This window comes from Macaca thibetana, chromosome 4 (assembly GCF_024542745.1).
Source record: "Macaca thibetana thibetana isolate TM-01 chromosome 4, ASM2454274v1, whole genome shotgun sequence".
Lineage (NCBI taxonomy): Eukaryota > Metazoa > Chordata > Mammalia > Primates > Cercopithecidae > Macaca > Macaca thibetana.
In genome coordinates this window covers 2136547-2160211 of record NC_065581.1, presented here as the reverse complement: position 1 = coordinate 2160211, position 23665 = coordinate 2136547, and the positions used below count along the sequence as shown (strand labels likewise).

The 23665-nt window shown below is 42.0% G+C and overlaps 1 protein-coding gene and 1 long non-coding RNA gene across 2 annotated transcripts in view; one reads left to right on the top strand and one right to left on the bottom strand.

The window, feature by feature from the left end:
* GMDS (GDP-mannose 4,6-dehydratase) overlaps positions 1 to 23665 on the top strand; it is a 1107103-nt gene that overhangs the window by 450044 nt on the left and 633394 nt on the right. The gene's annotated exons all lie outside the window — the stretch shown is intronic.
* Positions 8947 to 23652, bottom strand: LOC126952552 (uncharacterized). The gene is made up of 3 exons (XR_007724940.1): positions 23451 to 23652; positions 20115 to 20204; positions 8947 to 11540 (listed from the first exon to the last, which is right to left on the bottom strand). It is a non-coding gene; the product is annotated as an uncharacterized LOC126952552 (long non-coding RNA).

The window sequence follows — 23665 nt, the reverse complement described above, 5'->3', positions numbered from 1 at the left end:
TGCTATAAGCTCAGTTTCAAGTAACCACTCTCCAGCCGCTATTTCCCATTTTCCTCCTCACTCCCTCAAGCACTTCGATGGTATTTCTACCACTGCAGGACCCATAACACATTGATTCATCCTCCACCTCACTGTCCCTCACCCCTCATCTCCTCATTTCTCTCCTTGCCACTGTTACTCCACGCTTCATCCTTACAAGCAATCTCTTCCATACACCACGCTCCTCTCTCTTTCGGTCATACATCCTCAACAGTCACAGTCTTGGTTAGATCCAACTCTCTGCCTTCACCATGCAGTTGTACACAACCCAAGAAAAACGCGTAACTATTACTTTAAGCACAAGATGATTAACCAAGTTATCCTTGAGTGTTGCCAGGCATTTCCCTAGTCTGTTCTCTCTTCTGCTCTCCTAGATGACTGTCCCATTCCCCTTCCTCAAACTCTGAACACCCCTCCCCCATCCTCACTCTTGGAACCAATGTAGTGATTCATGTTAGGTGTTCACCTGATGGGGCTTAGGTCGGGGTTTCACCATGTTGACCAGGCTGGTGTCGAACTTCTGACCTTAAATGATCCACCCACCTTGGCCTCCTAAAGTTTTTTATCTTGAAATTTGTGATGAGCATGGAGTTAGAGTGAGAGAGGTAAGGGCCACTTTGAGTTTTACCTAGTTCCATTTCCTATTTTCCTGTTGCTTCTCGACGAGACAGAGTGGTCGCACATCTTATCAATGATCTGTAGTGGTTCATATTATACACTTCTTTAGTAGCTCACTCTAGCAGCTCACCCAGCATTAACAAGTAGTTATCACAGTGCTTGGTGTGCAGTGGACAGTAATAAATATTTGCCAAGTGAAGACTGAATAAATAAAACGTTCAATCAAAATGTAAATCTGTCTCTTTTGTCTTCCTTGAACTTTAGCGAAAAGGAAACTGCTCAGCATTTTTCTCAAAGCCCTTGATTAGACTTGAAGAGAACATTAAAGAAGGTTTTTCTCTTGACAAAATGACTTCTTAAAACTTTTAATAGGAGCACTTGTTTTTGTTTTTCATTTTTATAGGAATTCTGGTACTAGTCTGTATTTTATGCAAGGAGGAATGCTGAATACAATAAGCTGTAAAAGGCTTCCAGGAATACAGAGCGAGGAAGAAGGAATAACATTCCTGACCTTGAATGTCATCATCTAAATTGATTAATTTTTAAGCTACCCCCATAAAATAGAACTAATAGAAGAACAGAATTATCTGTTTCTCATCAAGATTCAATTCAGTAGGCATTTGCTGAATATCTTTGCAATGTGTTCTGGGTGCATTCAAATAAGTAAAATGTACAGCTGGTAACTTCGGAGATGCTCTGTTTTTTCAACAGTGTGAATTAAGATGTCTTTTTTGATTTGGCATAACCCAAGAAGGCTTTTTAAAGGAAACACTAATTTCTAGTGTTTACTTGCCTTAGAACTTTGAATCAAGAAGCAGAGAAAGGCAGTTAGGGAGGTGTGAAATGTTTTAACTGACCAAGAATTTCCTTTCTCTTTGAATGCTCTCTTTCCATTTTGCCATTTCACATTTTAAAATTTTTTATAAATACTATCAAAGGTTTATGCTGGATTCCAAAGAAGTTAATAGAAACTTTGCATATATAAATGGAATTCCCAGAATAGTTGAATGGAATGTATACTATTGTGAGTAAATGTTTTTTATAATTTTTTCCTTTTACTTATTCTCATTGCCATTATATTATTCAATTTTGTGACGTTTTATAAATTCACCATTTATGTGATATTTTTGGGCAGGAATTTTTAAAAAGATAGGCAGCAGCTTTTTATAAGTTGCAAAAACCATTCTTAGATGCCACATTTAACCAGGAACACTTAAAAAATAAAAGCATTTTTATTTATTTTTTATTTTTTGAGATGGAGTCTCACTCTGTCGCCCAGGCTGGAGTGCAGTGGCCGGATCTCAGCTCACTGCAAGCTCCGCCTCCCGGATTTACACCATTCTCCTGCCTCAGCCTCCCGAAAAAGCATTTTTAAAATATCCATTTTTAATATTTTAGATGAGATTTATTTTTAGTTAATTTTAGTTAACTCAGCAATATTGTTTATTTGGAATCCTGTTACTTAAATGTACAAGCTCTTGCCCAGAGATGAGGTTTATGTATTTTCTCAGGACTGACTTGGAAGATCTATAATAAGTATTAAGGGAAAGTTTCAGTAACATTCTTAGTTAAGGATATCAATGAAAAGTGGTAATAATGTTTGGTCCAATTTATGCCTTGATTGATTTAAATTCCTGATAATTAAAATGAGAAGGGAAACTTGGCTTAATTAGGAGGTATACCGCATTTTTTAAAATGATCATATATTTCACTATTAGAAGGGAACAAAAACGATAATTTTCTCCTGCACCCTAAGACCTTGCTCCCTGGGGGTCAGGGCTGTGTCTTAGTCTCTAGAGTTTGCTAAGTTTCTGGAATGTGTGCTCAGGAAACAGAGGGAGAGAGGGGAGGCCTATCTGCCCCCATTTAATTGTGAAGCAATGGAGGTCAAAGAAGTTTCCTGAGATGACATAACCACCAAGAATTACAGTCCCAGATTTTCTGCATCCTCTTGTGTGACATGACAAGAATATATATATCTGGCCTCTGCTCCTGATTCCTGACACAGAGTTCCAAAAATCTTTGTAACTGCCTGAATGATAGGAATGCTAGGAACATCTTTTTGTTATAATATTTGGTCTTAGTACCCAGTTTCTAAAACAAGAACTTCTAAGACCCTTGGAATCTCCAGAGTGATGACTGTCCTTCGCTAATGAAATGACTCAGTATTGGGGGCCCCAGCTAGCTTCAGGATGGGGTTTGGGGAATGAAGACCAAGGCATGATCCGAGGGATGGACTTCCAGCCTCCCCGACCTTTGGGGAGGGCAGCGGGGCTGGAGATGAGTTAATCACCAATGGCTCATGATTTAAAAACTCATGCCCAAATAATAAAGTCTGAATGAAAACCATTAAATTTCTTATTCCTCTGCCCCTGGCACCTCATCGTCTTACCACTACTATGCACATCCCTTTGCCATCCTGAGATTCTTTTCCTTCTGGTTTCTAAGCCTAGCTAAAGTGACCTCTGACAGCATGGGATACTGAAAGAGAAAGATTAGGACTTTTACTATCCTACTGTAGGCTGTGTCTTGTACTGTCTTGTGGGAAGGAAATTGGCTTAAAGCAGGATGAGTCAGAAATCGGGGACTGTTTCCTAACACTAAGTAGTCCCTATGCCTTCCCCTTCTCAGATGTGGTTTTGTTCACCATTAGGTTGGTCCACATTGAGTGTTCAGGAAATACTTAGTTCCATCGGTCCTAGTTTCCATTCATGGGGATGGGTGACTCCTGAACATTCATTCATACGATGGTCCTACCTAGGCTCTACCCATGTTCATACAGGTGTAAGAGTCAGACCCCAGTAGTAGATGAAAACTCTATGATGTGTATCTCTTATGTACTGATCTCATGCATGAATGGAGGTGCTGGCCACTTGGGCTCTACCCACCCACATGATTTCTAGAATCTAAGCCTACCCATCTGAAGGTACTCATACCCTTCCACAGCCTTCATGTCTCCCCAAGGCACATTGTTTCCTTAATCACTAATGGGAATCTGTCCCTTTGTTCTGCCTGCATATAGTCAGCTTGTCACAAGAGTACTAGAATGGCGGAGATTTCCACCCTATGGGCCTCTGTACATGTAGACTGGCATGCTCCATTTACCACCGTGATAGTCAAAAAAGCTCTCTGTCTAAAAACGGCCTTAATATGCTAAGTCTTTGCCTAACATTAGCATTCAAGGCCTAATGGGGTTTGTCTTAATCTACTTGGGCTGCTATGACTATATACCACAGGCTGGATGTCTTGAATAACAGAATTTATTTTCTCACAGTTCTGGAGGCAAGAGGTCCAAGATTAAGGTGTTGGAAAATTTGGTTTCTGGTGAGGCCTTACTTCCTGGCTTGCAGATGATTGCCTTCTCCTTGTGTCCTCACATGGGGTCTCTCTTCCCTCCCCTTCAGCCTGCCTGTGACTGTGCAACTGCCTTGACTAATAGAGTACAGCTGAAGGCAATACAACATCTACCCAGCTCTCTCTCAGGATACTTGGCCTTGGGAACCAGCCATCGTGCTGTGAGAATGCCTAGCCCTGGGCTGTGGCTGAGCTCCCACACAGAGGCAGTGAGTACCGACTTGCCAACTGTGTGTTAGCCAGCCTGGAGGTGGACCTTCCAGCCACTGAATGTCCCTGTGAGGCAGAGATGAGCCTTCCCTGCAGAGCCCTGCCCAGACTGCAATTCACAGGCAACATAAATGACCATTGTTGTTTAAATCACCAAGTTTTGGGGTGGTTTACTAAGCAATATAATAGGCACCAGGAACAACTGGGGATGAACCTTTTCTCTTGTTGCTTCCTTGTAATATAATTTTTAACTCCTCAGAACATAAAAGAGATTTCTCCAGACTTTTAGAAATATAACTGGGGCAAAAGGAATGACTGAATATATGCATCTACATCTTTTTTATTCCAATATCCTAATGAAATTATATGAAATTTCATATAAAAAATCCAGCAAACTAAATCTGAAATGTATAAAATGAAATATATGCCATGATCCACAGGGATTTATCCCACATACATAAGGCTGGCTCAACATTCAAAAATCAATTAATGTAGTCCATCACATCAACAGGCTAAAAAAGGAAATCACATGATCTCATCAATATATGCAGAAAAGACATTTGACAAAATCCAATGCCTGTTCATGATAAAAACACTCAGCCTACTAAGAATAGTGAGGAGCTTCCTAAACCTTATAAATAATGTATAAATAATGTATATATTTAAAGTCCTACAGTTAATACCATGCCTAATAGTGAGAAATTAGAAGTTTTCTGGCTAAGATTAGGAACAAGACAAGGGTGACCCCTCTTGCCACTCTTTTTCAACATCTTACTGGCAGTCCTAGCTAGTGCAGTTGGACAAAAAAAGGAAATAAAATGTATACTGATTGGGAAGAAAGAAATAAAACTGTCTTTGTTCACAGATGACACAATCATCTACATAGACAATTGAGAAGAGTCTCCAAAAATCTCCCGGCCCTTATAAATAATTATGGTAAGGATGCAGGATGTAAGGTCAATTTATAAAAATCTATCTCTTTCATAAAAATGAACAATAAACAAATAGATAAAATTACAAATACAATACCATTTACATTAGCACCCCAAAAGTTATATACTTAGGTATAAATCTAACAAAATATGTACATGATATACATAAGAAAATCTATAAAACTGTGATAATAGAAATCAAAGAAGAACTAAATAAAATGGAGAGATATTTTATTTTCATGGGTGGGAAGACAATATTGTCAAGATGTCAATTCTTCCCAACTTGATCTCATTTTGGGGTGGTTTATTAAACACTATATAATAGGGACTCAATAGGGACTCAATGCAATCTCAATCAAAATTCCAGCAAGTTATTTTGTGGATACTTACAAACTGATTATTGAATTTATATAGAGAGATGAAAGACCTAGAACAGCCAAATCTATATTGAAAGAGAAAAACAGGGTTGTGGACTGACACTACAAGACTTCAAGACTTCAAGACTTCAAGCAATAAAGCTTCAGTAATCAAGATTGTATGATATTAGCAAAAGAATGGACAAGTAGATTAGTGGGACAGAATAGAGAGCCCAGGAATAGAACCACATAACAACTGACCTTTGAAAAAGAAGCAAAGAAAACTCAATGGAGAAAAGACAGTCTTTTCCTCAAATGTGCTGGAACAACTGGCCATCCATATGCAAAAACAAACAAGCAAGCAAACAAACAAACAAAAAAACTGAATCGAGACACAGAGATTACATCTTTCACAACAGTTAACTCAAATGGATCATAGACCTAAATATTAAGTGCAAAATTATAAAACTCCCAGAAGATAACATAAGAGAAAATCTAGATGTCCTTGGGTATGATGATTGTTTTTAAACTACAGTAACAAAGATAAAATTGATACGCAAAGCTTCATTAAAATTAAAAATTGCTCTATGAAAGGACTCTCAAGAGAATGTAAAGACAAGTCACAGACTGGAAGGAAATATTTGCAAAACACATATCTGATAAAGGATTGTTATCCAAAATATGCAAAGAACTCTTAAAACTCAACAATAAGGAAAGGAATAACTCAATTTAAAAAATGGGCAAAAGACCTGAATAAATATCTCACCAAATAAAGTATATAGATGGCAAATAAGCACATGAAAAGATGCTCAACATTGCATGTCATTAGAGAATTGTAAATTAAAATGACACTACACATCTATTAGAATGTACACATCAACTACACATCTATTAGAATGGCCAAAATCCAGAACGCCTGATGAAACCACGTGCTGACAAAGATGTGCAACAGCAGGAATTTTCATTCATTGATGGTGGGGATGCAAAATGGTCCAGACACTCTGGAAGATAGTTTGGCAGTTTCTTACAAAACTAAACATACTCTTACCACATAATCCAGCAATCACATACCTTACTATTTACAAAACAAAGTTTTGTGGTAAAAACTTTGTCCACAAAAAAACTTGTGCAAAGATGTTTGTAACATCATTATTACTAATTGCCCACACTTGGAAGCTACCAAGACATCCTTCAGTGGGTGAACGACTAAACAAACTCTGGTAGATTCAGACAATGGAACATTGTTCAGTGATAAAAAGAAATAATCTATCATGCCAAGAAAAGATATAGAGGAATCTTAAATGCATATTACTAAGTAAAAGAAACCAATGTGAAAAGGCCATATACAGTATGATTCCAACAACATGACCTTTGAAAAAGGTAAAACTATGAAGACAGTAAAAAGATCAGTGGTTGTCGGCTGGGCGCGGTGGCTCACGCCTGTAATCCCAGCACTTTGGGAGGCCGAGAGGAGTGGATCACGAGGTCAGGAGATCGAGACCATCCTGGCAAACACGGTAAAACCCGGTCTTACTAAAAAAATACAAAAAATTAGCTGGGCGTGGTGGCGGGCGCCTGTGGTCCCAGCTACTTGGGAGGCTGAGGCAGGAGAATGGCGTAAACCCGGGAGGCGAAGCTTGCAGTGAGCCTAGATTGTGCCACTGCACTCCAGCCTGGGCAACTGAGAGAAACTCTGTCTCAAAGAGAAATAAAAAAAAAGATCTGTGGTTGTCAGGGGTTGTAAGGAGAGAGGGATGAATAGGCAGAGCACAGAGGGCAGTGGAACTATCCTGTATGCTACTATCATATAATGGTAAATACATGCCATTATACATTCGTCCATACCCATAGGATGTACAACACTTGTTGAACCCTATGTAAACTGTGGAGTTTGGGTAATAATATTGTGTCAGTGCAGGTTCATTGATTATAACAAATGTACTACTTTGGTGGGAGATGCTGATAGTGAAGAAGGTTGTGGGTGTGTGACAAGAGGGGGATATGGGAACTCTCTGCACCTTCTGTTCAATTTTGCTATAAATCTAAAACTGCTATAAAACATAAAGTCACTTTAAAAAATATATAATCTTTATATAATTAAATATATATAATGTTTAATGTCCATAAAAGCACTAGAAAGCCAGGAGAGCTAGAACTAGCTTATCAGAAACGAGAGGACTTTCAGGAAGACATAAAGAATTGATTATGGTAAATCCAGTAGTGTGGGAAAAAAGATCAAGATGCAGAAATAATGGATTCTATATTTTGGTTTCTTATTTTTTCAACAATAACAATAAAAGGAAATATCAGGAAAAATAGATTCCCACTCACAATTGCAACATAAATTATAAAACCTTGGTTGAAATGTAATAAGAAAAACGTAAGAGCTAAGTGACAAAACTTTAAAACTTTAAGTCGTAAATAAATTGGTAGAAAATAATTCTACACATATTAATATAAAATATAAGTATTTTATATTAATCTGTAAATATAATATTAGTCCCCCTGCAAAGAAAAAATCCTAGTGGAAAGAATTAGATAATTCTGATATTTTCTAGGAAGAGAAAATGTGTAAGAATAGAACATAGCTGGGTGTGGTGGCTTACACCTGTAATCCCCGCACTTTGGAAGGCCAAGATGGGTGGACCACTTGAGGTCAGGAGTTTGAAAACAGCCTGGCCAATGTGGTGAAACCCCGTCTCTACTAAAAATACAAAAAAAATTAGCCGGGTGTGGTGGCATGTGCCTGTAATCACAGCTACTTGGGAGGCTGAGACAGGAGAACTGCTTGAACCTGGGAGGTGGAAGTTGCAGTGAGCTGAGATTACGCCACTGCAATCCAGCCTGGGTGACAGAGCAAGATTTTGTCAAAAGAAAAAAAAAAAAGAATAGAATATAAATTTAAAAAATGAAGAATCGGCCGGGCGCCGTGGCTCACGCCTGTAATCCCAGCACTTTGGGAGGCCGAGGCGGGCGGATCATGAGGTCAGGAGATCGAGACCACGGTGAAACCCCGTTTCTACTAAAAATACAAAAAAAATTAGCCGGGCGCGGTGGCGGGCGCCTGTAGTCCCAGCTACTCGGGAGGCTGAGGCAGGAGAATGGAGTGAACCCGGGAGGCGGAGCTTACAGTGAGCCGAGATTGCGCCACTGCACTCCAGCCTGGGCGACAGAGCGAGACTCTGTCTCAAAAAAAAAAAAAAAAAAAAAAAAAAAAAAAAGAAGAATCATAAAGGGGAAATGATTAAGCTATCATATTGAAAAAGTTTGACACTGAAAGGTTAGAAAATTAATCCAGTTAAACAAATGAGCTTCTAGTAGAATACCTATTTGTAAATTCCAATTCAAGATACAATCAAGACAAAATATCAAATTAGTGGGGGGAGGATGGACTAATCAACAGATAGCTTTGAGATCATTGATCAATGACTGTCCAGTTGAGAAAAAACATTACATTTTATATAAAAATACATGTACAGTGGTGACTACTGGCTTACACCTATAATCCAACACTTTGGGAGGCCAAGAGGCAGGAGGATCGCTTGAGGTCAGGAGTTTGAGACAAACCTGGGCAAAACAGTGGCAAAAAAAATCTCTACAAAAATAAATAAATAAATAAAAATTAGCCAGGCATGGTGGTACGTGCCAGTAGTCCCAGCTACTCGGGAGGCTGAGGTGGGAGGGTCCCCCGCATGAGCACAGAAGTTGTAGGCTGTAGTGAGCTAGGATCACACCTCTGAAGCCTGGGGCAGAGTGGGACCCCATCTCTTCAAACAGACAAACCAACCAACCATATACAGAAGAAAATAGAAGGACAGTGTTATCATCTTGCTGTGGGGAATATCTTTCTAAGTAAGTTCCTAGAAACAAAGCAAAACGAAAAGCAACTTAATGGGAGGATGTATTTGTAACATACAAAATGACACAGTGTTGATCTCATATATAAAAAACTTCAACAGATCTATATGATAAACAACCCCACAGAAAATGCGCAAAATATATGACAAGACAATTTAGAGAAAAGGAAATAGAAATGGTTAAGATAAGCATTTGAAGAGACGTTCAACTTCACTAATAATCAAAAACATGCACATTAAAACAAGATACCACTTTTTAAACATCTAGTTTTAAACAATTCCGGGTTGAATATTCAGTGCTGGGAACGGTCTGTGTAATCAGGCACTTTCCTACAGTGTAAGTGGAAATGTAAACTGTGATCACCTTTGTCCAAGGCAGTTTGGCAGCATATACCCCGACCCACCCCTGGGTCCTGTACCTGGCAGATATTACATACGGGGTAATTATTTATTGACTTAGTGCAGGATTACTTTCACGAACGGAAAGAGTTTGCTCTGAGACAGAGAGGGCTTTCATTCCTGGCTTTGCCATTTATTTACTAAATAACCTTTAAGCAATTGACTGTAACTTCCCTATGTTCCAACTTCCTTATCTAAAAAAAGTGGAGATATTCCTACCTTGTAGGCTGTGAGGAATACTGAAACAATACATGAAATGTTTCACCTAAAGGCTACCAGCTTACAAGTGCTGAATGAAGAAAAGACTTTATTCTCCCCATATGATTTTCCTGACAACCCAAGAGAAATCCATTTCCTCAGAAAACTTTACCAGCTTCTTTTTACATTCTCCTTCCTCCTCAATCAACCTTCTCGACCTGCCCTTAGGCTCTTGTCTTTTGCCAACACAGTTTATTAGACTCTTCCCACTGAGGGTGATGTTCATTACTACATCAGTCCTTTGATAGACTTGACTGCTGTGGGTTGAATTGAGTTCCCCAAAGAGATGTTTGGGTCCTGACCTCTGGTATGTATAAATGTGACCTTATTTGGAAATAGGGTCTTTACAGATGTTATCAAGGTAAGATGAAGTTAGAGCGGCGTAGGGTGGCCCCTGACCCAATTCAACTGTCGTCCTTATTAAAAGAGGGAAATTTTTAACACAGACACACACAGGGAGAATGTCATGTAACTACAGAGGCAAAGAGGGAAGCAACGTGTCTATAAGCCAAGGAAGGCCAAGGAATGCCGGCAACCACCAGAAGCTAGGAAGAGGCAGACACGATCCTTCCCTAGAGCCTGCAGAGAGGATGTGGGCCTGCGGACACCTTAATTTCAGATTTCTAGCCTCCAGAGTGTGAGAGAATACATTTGTTTTAAGTCATCAAGTTTGTAGTATTTTGTTACAGCAGTCCTAGGAGACTAATACCCTCCTGCACAAAAGGTCAACTGACTAATTCTCAGTTTGGTAATAACCAGTGGAACAGATGGAGATGATACAAGGTTTTGGGTAAGTACGGATAAATCCCCTAAAATATAAACTTGTTTTTCCGCATTAAGCTAGGGTTAGAAAAGAGAAGAATTATTATCAATCTTTTTTTTTAGTGTGTGTGTGTGTGTGTGTGTGCACGCGTACTGCTATAACAGAATACCACACACTAGGAAATGTTAAAGAACAGAAACTTATTTCTCACAGTTCTGGACGCTGGGAAGCCCAGGATTAAGCTGCCAGCATATTTAGTCTCTGGTTCCAAGACGGTGCCTCACTGCTGCATCCTCCAGCGGGGGGAACACTGTCCTCACACGGCAGAAGACTGGGAGAGAGGGCGCGAGAGAGAAAGCCCATTTCCACAAGCCCTTTTCATACCAGCATTAATCCATTCATGAGGGCAAAGCCCTCATGACTTAAAGATCTCCCATTAGGCCCTACCTCCCAGTTCTGTTACATTGGGGATTAAGTTTCCAGCACATGAATTTTGGAGGCATCACTTTCAAACCATAGCAATGTTTAAGGGTCAGATGGGTGTAAAAAAAAAATTTATAAGAAACAAAACATAAGCTTGTCTCTCAGTCCACTCGGACTAAGGGAGGAAAATTAAGGGTGTGGTTTTCCAAGCATGAAGCTCCAAAGGCCCCAAATTTTCCTGGCAGGGTGCCAGATGATTGTATGTTCTTAGTGGCCATTAAAGTTCTCCTACTGTGGCTCCAGGCTCCTTTCTTCTTCACTATTTGGTGGTCTAGAGAGATGTAACAATAAAAATAAATTGATCAAAATTAGTTTAGATGAGTTGGCTAAAACAAAAAATGTATTGAGTTGCAAGGAACAGAAAATCCAGTTAAGGTGGTTTAAAAAAATAAGGAATGTACTGTCTCACATAGAAGTCTAAAGGTAAGAAGTTTCAGGGTTGGTTACTATTGCAGCTCAATTATGTCGGGATTCTGAGTTGCTTTTGTACAATATTTGACTTTCCTTTCATAGTCACAGGATATCCAGTAGAACTCCAAGCATCATACCTACAGAACAACCCCCACGACCAGAAAGCTAAGTTTGTCTTTGCCCATCTCTTTTCAGGAAGGGAAACCCTTTCCAGCCCAGCACACTTGGTTGTGATGAACTCTGAGCTATCAGAGATAATGGACAATGCATGCCCATGGCATGGTATATACTTTCTTGTTTTATTTTATTTTTTTTTTTGAGATGGAGTTTCACTCTTGTTGCCCAGGCTGGAGGGCAATGGCATGATCTTGGCTCACTCGCAACCTCCACCTCCTGGGTTCAAGCCATTATCCTGCCTCAGCCTCCCGAGTAGCTGGGATTACAGGCACGCGCCACCACACCTGGCTAATCTTGTATTTTTAGTAGAGACGGGGTTTTTCCATGTTGGTCAGGGTGGTCTTGAACTCCCAACCTCAGGTGATCCACCTGCCTCAGCCTCCCAAAGTGCTGGGATTATAGGCATGAGCCACTGTACCCAGCCTAGGTACATACTTTCATTGTGACCATGTGACTATGCATGTTTGATGCCTGGCTTTATTAAATAATGCACCAACATGGCATTAGTTTCTCAGTCAAAATCTGTGACATGGAATCTGAATATAAATCTCGGTGATGTTCTTGTGGGAAGTAGTTTTAGAAACCATATAATTACGTTGCTTTTCCAAGTTGCTATATTTAATAGTCTCCACAAATAGCTCCCCCAATAAGCTGTACCTCCTATGATTCACACCCTAGGGGAGTCCCCACCCCTTGAATCTGGGCTGGCCTTGTAACTTGCTTTTGATTAACAGAATGTGACAGAAATCGCACTGCATGACTGCTGAGCCCACACCACCCAAAGCCTTGTAGCTTCCTCCTAGGACTGTTGCAATGTTTACTTTTGTGAAGTGAACTACCATGTGTAAGTCCCACCACTCAGACTCCCACACTGTGAGAAAGCCCAGGCCAGCCACATGGAGAGGGCTTCATGGAGAGAAAGAAATGCTTAGCCAGGCCCTTGCATTGTCATCCCAACCCAGGCAAGAAACATGTGTGTGAAGAAGCCATTTTGAACTTCTAACCCAATCAAACCTTCAGAGGATCCCTGCTCCAGATGCCATCTGACTGCAACCAGAATCAAAATCCCAAGTAACAACTTCCCATCTGAAGCTCAGCCAACACATAGAACCACAAGAGATAATAACATTTTTTTCTTTAATTAAACCATCAAATTTGGGGCCTCCAAAAAGGGAATGTGATGGACAGGTCCTAGGGTCAATTATTTTCACCTCTTGCTGTTTATGTCTTCTTAACATTCCCCTCCCCTTGAATGAGGGTGAGACTTATGTTATACAAGGCTCTGTCTTAGCATACTGGACTCGGAGATTCTTTTTGCTGGCTTCATGCAGTAAGTAGCCATGTTGAGAAAACCCACATTGTAAGGAGCCACAGGTGGTATCTAGGACCCAAGACTGGCCTCTTCTGACAGCTCGCAAAAAGCCAGGGTCCTCAGTCATACATCCACAATGGAGTGAATTCTACCACCAACCTAATGAACTTGGAAGTACACTCTTCCCCTGTCAAGCCTCCAGATGAGAATATAGCTCATCTGACACCTTGACTGCAGTCACATGAGACCCTGAGCAGAGGACCTAGCTGAGTCATGCCCAGGCTCCTGCCCCACAGAAACTAATATAATAAATGTGTATTATTTAAGGCTGCTACGTTTGTAGTAATTTGTTACACAGCATAGAAAACAAATGCAAGAGGTGAGTGTATTTTGCATAAGAGCTATGAATTGAGGTGACCCAATGATGGCCTGAGATAGTTTTCAAAGAGGGCCACAATCAACTCCTTTCCTCTCTGCATATTCATGCTGCTCCTCACATTGAGATGCGGAATCTAATTCCTTCCTATTGAGTTTGGACTGGTCTTAGTGTCTTACTTTAACCAGTAGAATGTGAGAAGAAGTGATGTTCTGAGAGTTCAAGGCTAAGTCATAAGGAGTCTTGCAGTTTTTTTCCTCAGTCTTTTAGAACCCTATACCTGGTAGGACTGACTCACCATGTGAGCTGTCTCCCACACTGAAGGCACCATGTGGAGAGGCCACAGAGAGGCCAGGGAGAGAGGGCCTGGCCACTTAGATTCCATCTGAGCCCTGTTTTCCAGACTTCCCTGTCAAGGCACGAGACTGTGAGGGAAGACTTTATGAACTCTCCAGCCACCATCTGAATACCACTGAGTGACTCCAGTTAATGTCACAAGGAGCAGAATAACTGCCCAGCAGAGCCCTATCCTAATTACCCATAGAATGATGTGCTGCCATCAGGCAGGATCTGGAAGGACCTCAGACAGGAAAGGCTGAATGCCTTCAACACTAACCTGAGGTTATCTCCTATAGGAGGTGGGCAGGAGGGACTTAATAGCAGAATAATTCCACCTATTTCAACTCAGGGGCTAGGGTTGCATAACATGGCTATGCCTAAGTCCTTCATTGACAAGGGGAATGGAACTAATATGATGGCTGTAGACAAATCAGGATTAACTCCCTAGCGTTTTCACTGAACACTTTACTTGGCTGAACACTTCTTGCGTTGGGAGCCAAGCCATAGTGTCTGTCATGATTATTTGAAGCCATGGTCATTTTGCCAGGATCGCAGCTGATACTGATTTTGCCACAACTATCTCTACTGCTCACTGGCTGCTGAAGGTCCCATCTTCAATAGCGCTTACTGCTTTTTTGGTCAGGTTCCCAGAGGAGCAGTTTGCTTTTTCAAGACTTACAGTTTGCTTGAGAATATGGAACAAATTATCCCAGAGTTGCATGTGAGGATTACTTAGTGATCCTATCCAATGTCAAGTCAAAAGTGGGTCTTCTCACTAACAATTAGGACACAATCCAGGACAGAACCCAGATACTCTTCAGCACTCTTCTATCCTAGGGCGAGTTTCCCAAGGCATGCCTCCTGGAGGTTGATGAAAGATCTCTTAGTGGGAATGAGGGGGCCATGTAAAAAAATTCATTAGGATCAAAGTTCTCTTTCCCAGAAGGTCTAGCAAATTCTCTATTGCATAGGATTCGTGATGCTTGCCTTTACAGTCTTAGCATTCCCATTAGCTATGCAGATTAGGACCTTAGCCAACCCTTTACCAGTCATCAAAAATGACTGGAAGCCATTACTAGTTGAAGTGGACTCAGCCATGAGGAGCCTGAGATTTATGACAGCATCTTGAACATGTTAAACATATTAGTACAAAATGGTAAGGTTTCTCTGGCATTACAGTGCTTAGAATTAGCAATAAGACCAATATCTTAACCTTGAGGCAATTTTGACACATTATAAGAATCAGACTAGTAACCAGGAACTGGAAAGTTTCCATAGCAGTCAATGGTGTTTTATTACCTCATCTATTTTAAAGAACAATGTATTACTTCATCTCTAGTGTTTTATGTTATTAGAGATTCACTTTTATTGAGCAAGGCTTTAAGAAATGTTACAAAGGGAGGAGTGGGCATATGCATGTTCTCAAATCCCGAGGGGAAAATAAGGGCCATGGAAGACTTAAACCTTCACATGCTTTTCCTCTCTGGGTTTGATGCTGCTAACAGAAAAGCAATGCTGTGTTCCTTGAGAGGAGGTTCTAATTAGACAGTATAGCAATGATTCCAAGGCTCTGCTCCCTGGGTTTTAGCACATTGAGAAATTGAGATTATTAGAGTGGAAAACCTTCCCAATAAAATGTCCCCAATGAAGTTTTCTAGCTTGAAGACTATTGGTCAAAAGAAAAAAAAAAAAAAAGGAAAAAAGAAAAATTAAAAAACAGAGGAGCAGGCCAGGTGCGGTGGCTGATGCCTGTAACCCCAGCACTTTGGGAGGCCAAGGTGGGCGGATCACTTGAAGTCAGGAGTTCAAGACCAGCCTGGTGAACCCTATCTCTGCCAAAAATGCAAAAATTAGCTGGGCGTGGTGGCACATGCTTGTAATCCCAGCTACTCAGGAGGCTGAGGTGGGAGAATTGCTTGAACCTGGGAGGTGGGGGTTGCAGTGAACTGAGATCATACCCCTGCACCCCAGGCTGGGTGACAGAGCGAGACTCCATCTCAACAAAACAACAACAACAACAACAACAACAACAACAACACAACAACAAAAACCCAGAGGAGCTAGAGACAAAGTGACTCAGGCTTACATACAGAGCCTGCTATAGATAGGTATACACATGGCCCAGAACTCATACTTGTAATACTCATTTGCCTGAAGACAGCTATCTGATGGGAAATTATATGAGTGAGGATATAAGAGAAAACAAATAAATGTGCTCAATTATTTTGAATACCTTTTTTTCCCTTTTCTAAATGCATCATTCAAAAAATTTGTTATAGTCTGATTTCATTTGTAGGATGGTATATTCCAAAGTTGAGGTGGCAGATTTCAGGACCTTCCTAGAAGTTTTAGAGCTATTGGCCAGGTGTGGTAGCTCACACCTGTAATCCCAGCACTTTGGGAAGCCGAGGTGGGTGGACCACCTGAGGTCAGGAGTTTGAGACCAGCTTGACCAACATGGAGAAACCCTGTATCTACTAAAAATACAAAAAATTAGCCAGGCGTGGTGGCACATGCCTGTAATCCCAGCTACTCAGGAGGCTGAGGCAGGAGAATCACTTGAACCCAGGAGGCAGAGGTTGCGGTGAGCCGAGATCACACCATTGCACTCCAGACTGGGCAACAAGAGCGAAACCCGTCTCAAAAAAATAGAAAGAAATTTTAGAGTTATCTCGTTGCCTTTTAACTCTGTTTCTAAAACCCTGCTGCCTCTGCTATGCATTCTAAGAAAGAAGATTTATGTGATCTAATTTATTCCAGTGGAAAAGCAGGGATCTAAGTTGTCTCATGTCCAACAAAGTTGGATTGTATAAGATTTTATTAAAAAATCCAGTGCTTCTACTCTGTTTATTACCTGAACTGGAAATCTGGTGTAAATCTTGGAGTTCAGGGAAGGTCAAAAAAAAAAAAAAAAAAAAAAAAGGAAATGGTCTCTACTTCTCCACTGGATGCTTTCTGTTGCCCCGACCTTTCTCTCTCTGTCATTTTCATGCACTCAGGAGGTCATCTCTTTGGTCTTCCAGTCTTGGTTAAGAGCGCTGGGTCTGAAGTTTGAGCCATGTCAGCCAAGGGTTAGAGCTGGACACAGAAGCCACTACAGGCATCTCAAGTAGAAAGGGATTTAATACAGGAAATTCTATGTTTACAAAATCCTTGCGAGAAAAAAATTTGGCAGGTAAAAACAAACAAACAAACAAACAGACAATTAAACATGCAATGATCACAGGACCCAGCAATTTCACTCTTGGGCAAAGTGAAAATGTATGTTCACACAAAAACCTGTGTGTGAATGTTCACAGTGGCTTTGTTTGTAGTGTTCCCAAACTGGAAACAGCTGAGATATCCTTCAGTAAGTGAACAGTTAAACCAGCGATTGTACTGCCATACTATGGAACGCTACTCAACAATAAAAATTAATGAGGCTGGAGGCAGTGGCTTACCCCTGTAATCCCAGCACTTTGGGAGGCAGAGGTGGGCAGATCACTTGAGGTCAGGAGTTCGAGACCAGCCTGGCCAAAATGGTGAAACGTTGTCTCTACTAAAATATGAAAATTAGCTGGGTATGGTGGAGGGTGCCCACAATCCCAGGTACTTGGGAGGCTGAAGCAGGACAATTGCTTGAACCTGGGAGGCAGAGGTTGCAGCAAGCCAAGATCGCACCACTGCACTCCAAGCCTGGGCGACAGAGCAAGACTCCCTCTCAAAAATAACTAACTAACTAAATAAACAAACTATTCATACACACAATATCTTGGATGATGAATCTCCAGGAAACTTGAATGACAAAAGCACATTTCAAAAGATTATTCATTTATAATACTTAAAAAAAATTAAGACACGGTCTTGCTCTGTCACTCAGGCTGGAGTGCAGTGGTGCGATCATGGCTCATTGTAGCCTCAATCCCCTGGGATCAAATGAGGCCCCAGCCTCCCCAGTAGCTGGGACCAGAGGCATGTGCCACCATGTCTGGCTAGTTTTTATTTTTTGTTGAGCTGGGGTCTCGCGATATTGCTCAGGCTGGTCTCAAACTCCTGGGTTCAAGCAATTCTCCCGACTTTGTCTGCCAAAATGCTGGGATTACAGGCGTGAACCACTCCACTTGGCCTATAGTACATTTTGAAATGACAAAATTTTAAAAATAGAGGACAGGTTCATGTTTTCAAGAGGTTAGGGATGGGTGTGGGAGGGAGGTGGTGCAGTTATAAAGGGGTAACATGAGGTATCCTGGTGGTTTTGGAATCTTGAGGGCGGTGGTGGATGAATGAATATATACTTGCAATAAAACTGTATGGAAGTAGACCAGACATGGTGGCTCATGCCTGTAACCCCAGCCCTGTGGGAGGCCAAGGCAGGAGGATTACTCGAGCTCAAGAGTTCAAGACCAGTCTGGGCAACAAAGTGAGACTTCTATCTCTACTCAAAATAAATAAATAAATAAATAAATAAAATAGTTGGGCATGGTGGGTGGCCAAGGAGGGAGGATCAATGGAGCCCAGGAGCTGAAGACCAGCCTTGGCAAAAGCGAGACCTCGTTTCTACTAAAAATAAGCAAATTAGCTGGACATGGTGGTGTGTACTTGTGGTCTCAGCTACATAGGAGGCTGAGACAGGAGGACGACTTGAGCCCAGGAGGTTGAGGTTACAGGTGAGCCTGGATGACAGAGTGAGACCTTGTCTCAGACAAAACAAACCAAACCAAACTGTATACAAGTAAATATACATACTCTTGCACAAATAAGTACAAAAACTGAGGAAATCTGAATGAGATTGGTGAATTCTATTGATGCCAATATGCTGCTTGTGCTATTGCTCTACAGTATTTGAAGACATGACCATGTCACTCACTGCATTATTTCTTAAAAATACATTTGAATCTACAATTATCAGTTGAAAAAATATTCATGAGACAGAGGAAGAGAACTTGGAGGGCCATCAGTTGTTGTTGAAGTCAGGACATTACCGCCATAGCTGAAGGCCAGAATTCAGAAAACCACTCCTGCTGCTCCCCCAACCCAAGTGGCTCTCATGCCCGTGAAAACGGTGACTAGAAACAAACTTGGACTCTAGCTGCCATTAATCCTCATGTCAGTTGGACCAGAAAGCGGAAAGATGGCTTCTGTTTCACTTCCACCTGCCAGATTGATCAGGAACACATCTAACTGACAAAGCTCAATTTGCTTCCTATATGTGAGATGCAAAATGGTCTGGGACATGTGGCTGTTAGCACTCCAATTTTTCCACAGAGAATATGGAATGGGAGTTGAATGAGTATAATATCTACCATAACCAGCCACTAGCTATGTGGCCTTGGGCAAGTTTATTAATGTTTCCAATTCTTAGTTTCTGACTCTATGAAATAAAGACCATTATCATACTGAGTGTGGAAAAACTCAAATTGTTTTTCCCCTGCTCTAATACAACAATCAACAGAGAAGACTTCTGTGACCAAGTATGCAAGGGATTTCTTCCCACCAACAAGCAGGCAATCAGTTCTACAGGCGACACCAGCAGGGTGCCCTTCGACTCCATTCAATTCTGACACTGTCTCCTTGGAGATGGCATCAGATCCCACAGGTCAAGGGTTGAGTCTCCAATACTGTGCCCCCGCCAACTTCTGATGCCAGTTGCAAGCCCCAGCTTATTTTACCTGTGCTTCTGACTGGCTAAAAATTGGGGTTCACATGACCCCCTTCTTAGGTTTATTAATCTGATAGAGTGGCTCGCAGAACTCAGGGAACCCCTTACTCAGGATTACCAGTTACTATAAAGGATATGTCAAAGGATGCAGATGAAGAGATGTACAGGGCAAGGTACAGGAGAATGAGCTTGGAGCTTTGGTGCCCACCCTGAAGCGTCACCCTCCATGAACCTCCACGTGTTCAACGATCTAGAACTCTCCACACACAGTCCTTTTGGGTTTTTATGGAGGCTTCATTACGTAGGCATGATTGATTAAATCATTGGCCATTGGTGATCAAGTTAGCCATCAGCTTCTCTCTCCTCCCTGGAGGTTAGGGGATTGGGCTGAAAGTCGTAGCCCTCTAATCCTGCCTTGGTCTTCACAATGACCAGTTTCCACCCTGAAGCCACCTAAGGGCTGCCACTCAACAGCGAACTCATTAGCATACAAAATACATCATTTTGGTGATTCTAAGCATTTTAGAAATTGTATGCCAGGAAAACGGAAATGAAGACCAAATATATATTTTACCACAGCAAATACACTTACCTCCTAGAGTTGGCTGAGACGTAGCACACTGCCTGGCACATCTCATACGCTCCCTCCATCCTTGCTGGCCATTATCATGGTTTGTGCAGTCTGAGAAAGAAAATCAGCAAATGTTCCAGGTGAAAAGCAAAGGAAATAAATATTTAAAAACAGAGAGAAGAGAGAATTTTAAAGGGAAAGCAGGAGAATCATTCTTGAATAACTGGCATGTACTCAGCGGCAAGAGATGGGAAAGAAAGACGTGAAAAATGTTATTCCACATATTTAGTCTTGTATAGAATGATTGACTTATATCCAATTAGAGAACTTGGAGTTGGAGGCCTCACTCTTCTCCCCATATTTTGTATCATGTTAAAACAAATATGAAAATGTTATGAAAGTCATAAAATGATTCAATATCATATCCCCTTTAGATTATAGCCCCTTGAAGATTATTTCTCCTCTACTGCTATACCCTCAGCAGCTAGTATGTTTTTGGAGATTAGCCAAGTTTGTGAGTAAAGGTGTCAGCATCAACAACTAGCTACTAAATGTATTTGCTTCTTTTCTGACATACCATGAAGTCACTATATAGTATAACCAGAGTGTCTGTCAGTTCAACCACCCGCTTGTTAACATCTTTCACTGGCCTTTTATCGCCTCCTGGAGAAGGGTTTCTGGGCCTCAGCACTATTGACATTTTGGGCTAGAAAAATCTTTGTTGTGGGGGCGACCTGTGCACTGCAGATGGTGAGCGAAATACTAAACTTCTACTCATTAGATACCTATAGCACAGCTCCGTTTGTGACAATCAAGAATGCCTCCAGGCGTTGTCAAATGTCTCCTGGGGACAAAATCACCCAGGGATGAGAACCACTGTGTTAGAGGAAAACACAACTGAGCCATCACCCTTAGAGCTTTCCATTACAGCTGGTAGCTTTACTTCTAGTTCATGTAATCTTCTTATGCTGCCCCAGACCCTGTGCTGACTTTGTTCAAGTTGCCCTAATGCTACTGGGAAAATGACAACAACCTCCACTACCAACCTCCTCCCTCTGCGCCCAAAAACAGTTAAAAAAAGAACCTCTTTTTCCCTCTAGCTGTCAATTATGGGTTGAATTTCGTCCCTCTCCCAATTAATATATTGATGTCATAACCCTTAGTAGCTCAAAATGTGACTGTATTTGTAAATAAGGTCATTAAGGTGGGCCCTCATCAAATGTAACTGGTGTTCTTATAAGAATAGGAAGTTTAGACACAGACAGATATATAGAGAGAACACCATGTGAACATGAAGACAGCCAGCTACAAGAAAAGGAGAGAAGCCTCAGAAGAAATCAGCCCTTGATCCTAAACTTCCAGTCTCCGGAACTGTGAGGAAATAAATTTCTATCATTTGTCACCCTATGGATGGTATGTTGCTGTAGCAGACCTACCACCTGTCTTCAGCAAAGTTTTCTAGAGAAATAGCCTTTATTCTTCAAGCTCCCTCTGACCTACCATTTCCCATCATTTTGTAAATATTTTCAGGCCCTAATAATGTTGATTTAATTTCCATTATTTCTTCTACTGTCACACACTTCTTAATAGGGCAGGTATTTGGGGGTGTGACCGGAAATTGACTGGTATCAACTTCCAGTGTTTGTGTGATAGGAGGTCTCAAACTACAGGATAAATGTGTCATATCTCCCATAAGTATCCGTTTTGCTCAGTGATTTTTTTTTTTTTTTTTTTTTTTTTTGAGATGGAGTTTTGCTCTTCTTGCCCAGGCTGGAGTGCAATGGCAAGATCTCAGGCTCACTGTAACCTCCCCCTCCCAGGTTCAAGCAATTCTTCTGCCTCAGTCTCCCGAGTAGCTGGGATTACAGGCGCCCACCATCACGCCTGGCTAATTTTTTGTATTTTTGTAGAGACGGGTTTTCACCATGTTGGCCAGGCTGGTCTCGAACTCCTGACCTCAGGGTGATCTACCTGCCGCAGCTTCCCAAAGTGCCGGGATTACAGGCATGAGCCACCGCGCCCGGCTTGCTCAGTGATTTTTGTTTTTTGTTTTTGTTTTTTTTTTTTGAGATGGAGTCTCACTCTGTCACCCAGGCTGGAGTGCAGTAGCGACTCACTGCAGCCTCTGCCTCCCTGGTTCAAACGATTCTCCTGCCTCAGCCTCCTGAGTAACTGGGAATACAGGCACGCATCACCAGGCCCAGCTAATTTTTGTATTTTTAGTAGGGACGGGGTTTCATTATGTTAGTCAGGCTGGTCTCGAACTCCTCATCTCGTGATCCACCCGCCTCGGCCTCCCAAAATGCTGGGATTACAGGTGTGAGCCACCGCGCCCGGCCGCTCAGTGATTTTTTCAGGAAAATGTTAAATAATTTGTTCATGCATTAATTTAAAGCCTATTTACATGAAAACGAATATAGTTGTAGCATATTGCTGTATATTTCAGACATTTCTAGCTTATAGCATGTTCCTCTCAATGGAAGCGTTCCCTTTCCTCAGCTTCAGGGTCCCTTCATCACTCAGAGGCAGCATCCTACTGGCGCACCAGATGTTCGTTCAGCCATTCTCCTCATAGAACGCAGAGAGGCCGGGTGTGAAACCAGACCGTCTATCTACAAAGCTAAGAAATATTCCTAACGGACTTCGCGGAGCGGGAGAGGGAGGTTTTAAATTAATCCTAAGCTTTTCTGATTTTGGGGTTCCAGGTCTGCTATACATACTCTTGCATGTTATAATGGGCACAGCCCTAGTAACTCTGATTTGAAACGATGATCTGAGGTTATCGATTAGGGGGAGGAGTAAGGACAGAGAAGCAGAGCAACGGAGACCGGGAAGTTTCCGGCTGTGCCCTGGATTGCAGCCAACTGCTTAGGCACACACACCTGCTGTCCTCCAGGCTCTGAGTCACCTCCTCGTCTCTCCCTGTCCAACGAGCAGCTGCCAAATGGCAGCCAAATCCAATAGATATAAGCCAGGACCCCACCTGTGTTTGAATTACTTTCTTTGAAATTTGCCACGTCCAGGTTTATTGACCCGGGCAGTCTTTTCAACATTTCCTTATGCTGCATACGGGTGGGGCCAGCGACTTGCTTGTGCACTGCCAGTTCCCAGAACAGAACACGTTGAATTCAGCTATTTGGAACCTCGTTCCTGGTTCCGACCTCAGGGAACGCCAGAAGAGCAAGAGCCAGCCTCGTTAGTCACCCCCACAACTGCAACCCCCGTTTCGGGGCCTTGTAACGCCAGCGCCCTTCAGGTACCATAAACCAGGCTTCCCAAAGGCGCTGCGACAGGTTTCCAGGAGTCATCAAAGTCGATGATCCTGGCCCTGGGACCCCAGGGTTTGCAAATTCAGACCTTTAGCCCAATGGAGAGGTCGGCTCAGCGTTCCTCCCAGCATCCTCGGGTGACATTAGGATTCCTGGGAGATTCGAGAGGCCGCCGGGGAGGACAAGGGAACCGCGTCCAGGCCGCCCACGGCCAGCCAGGCGAGAGGCGGGACGCGAAGCCGCTGCCTTCTTCCTCTTCCCTCAGGCGGCGGCGGCGGCAGGCCCCGCCCCGCGCGGCGGCCG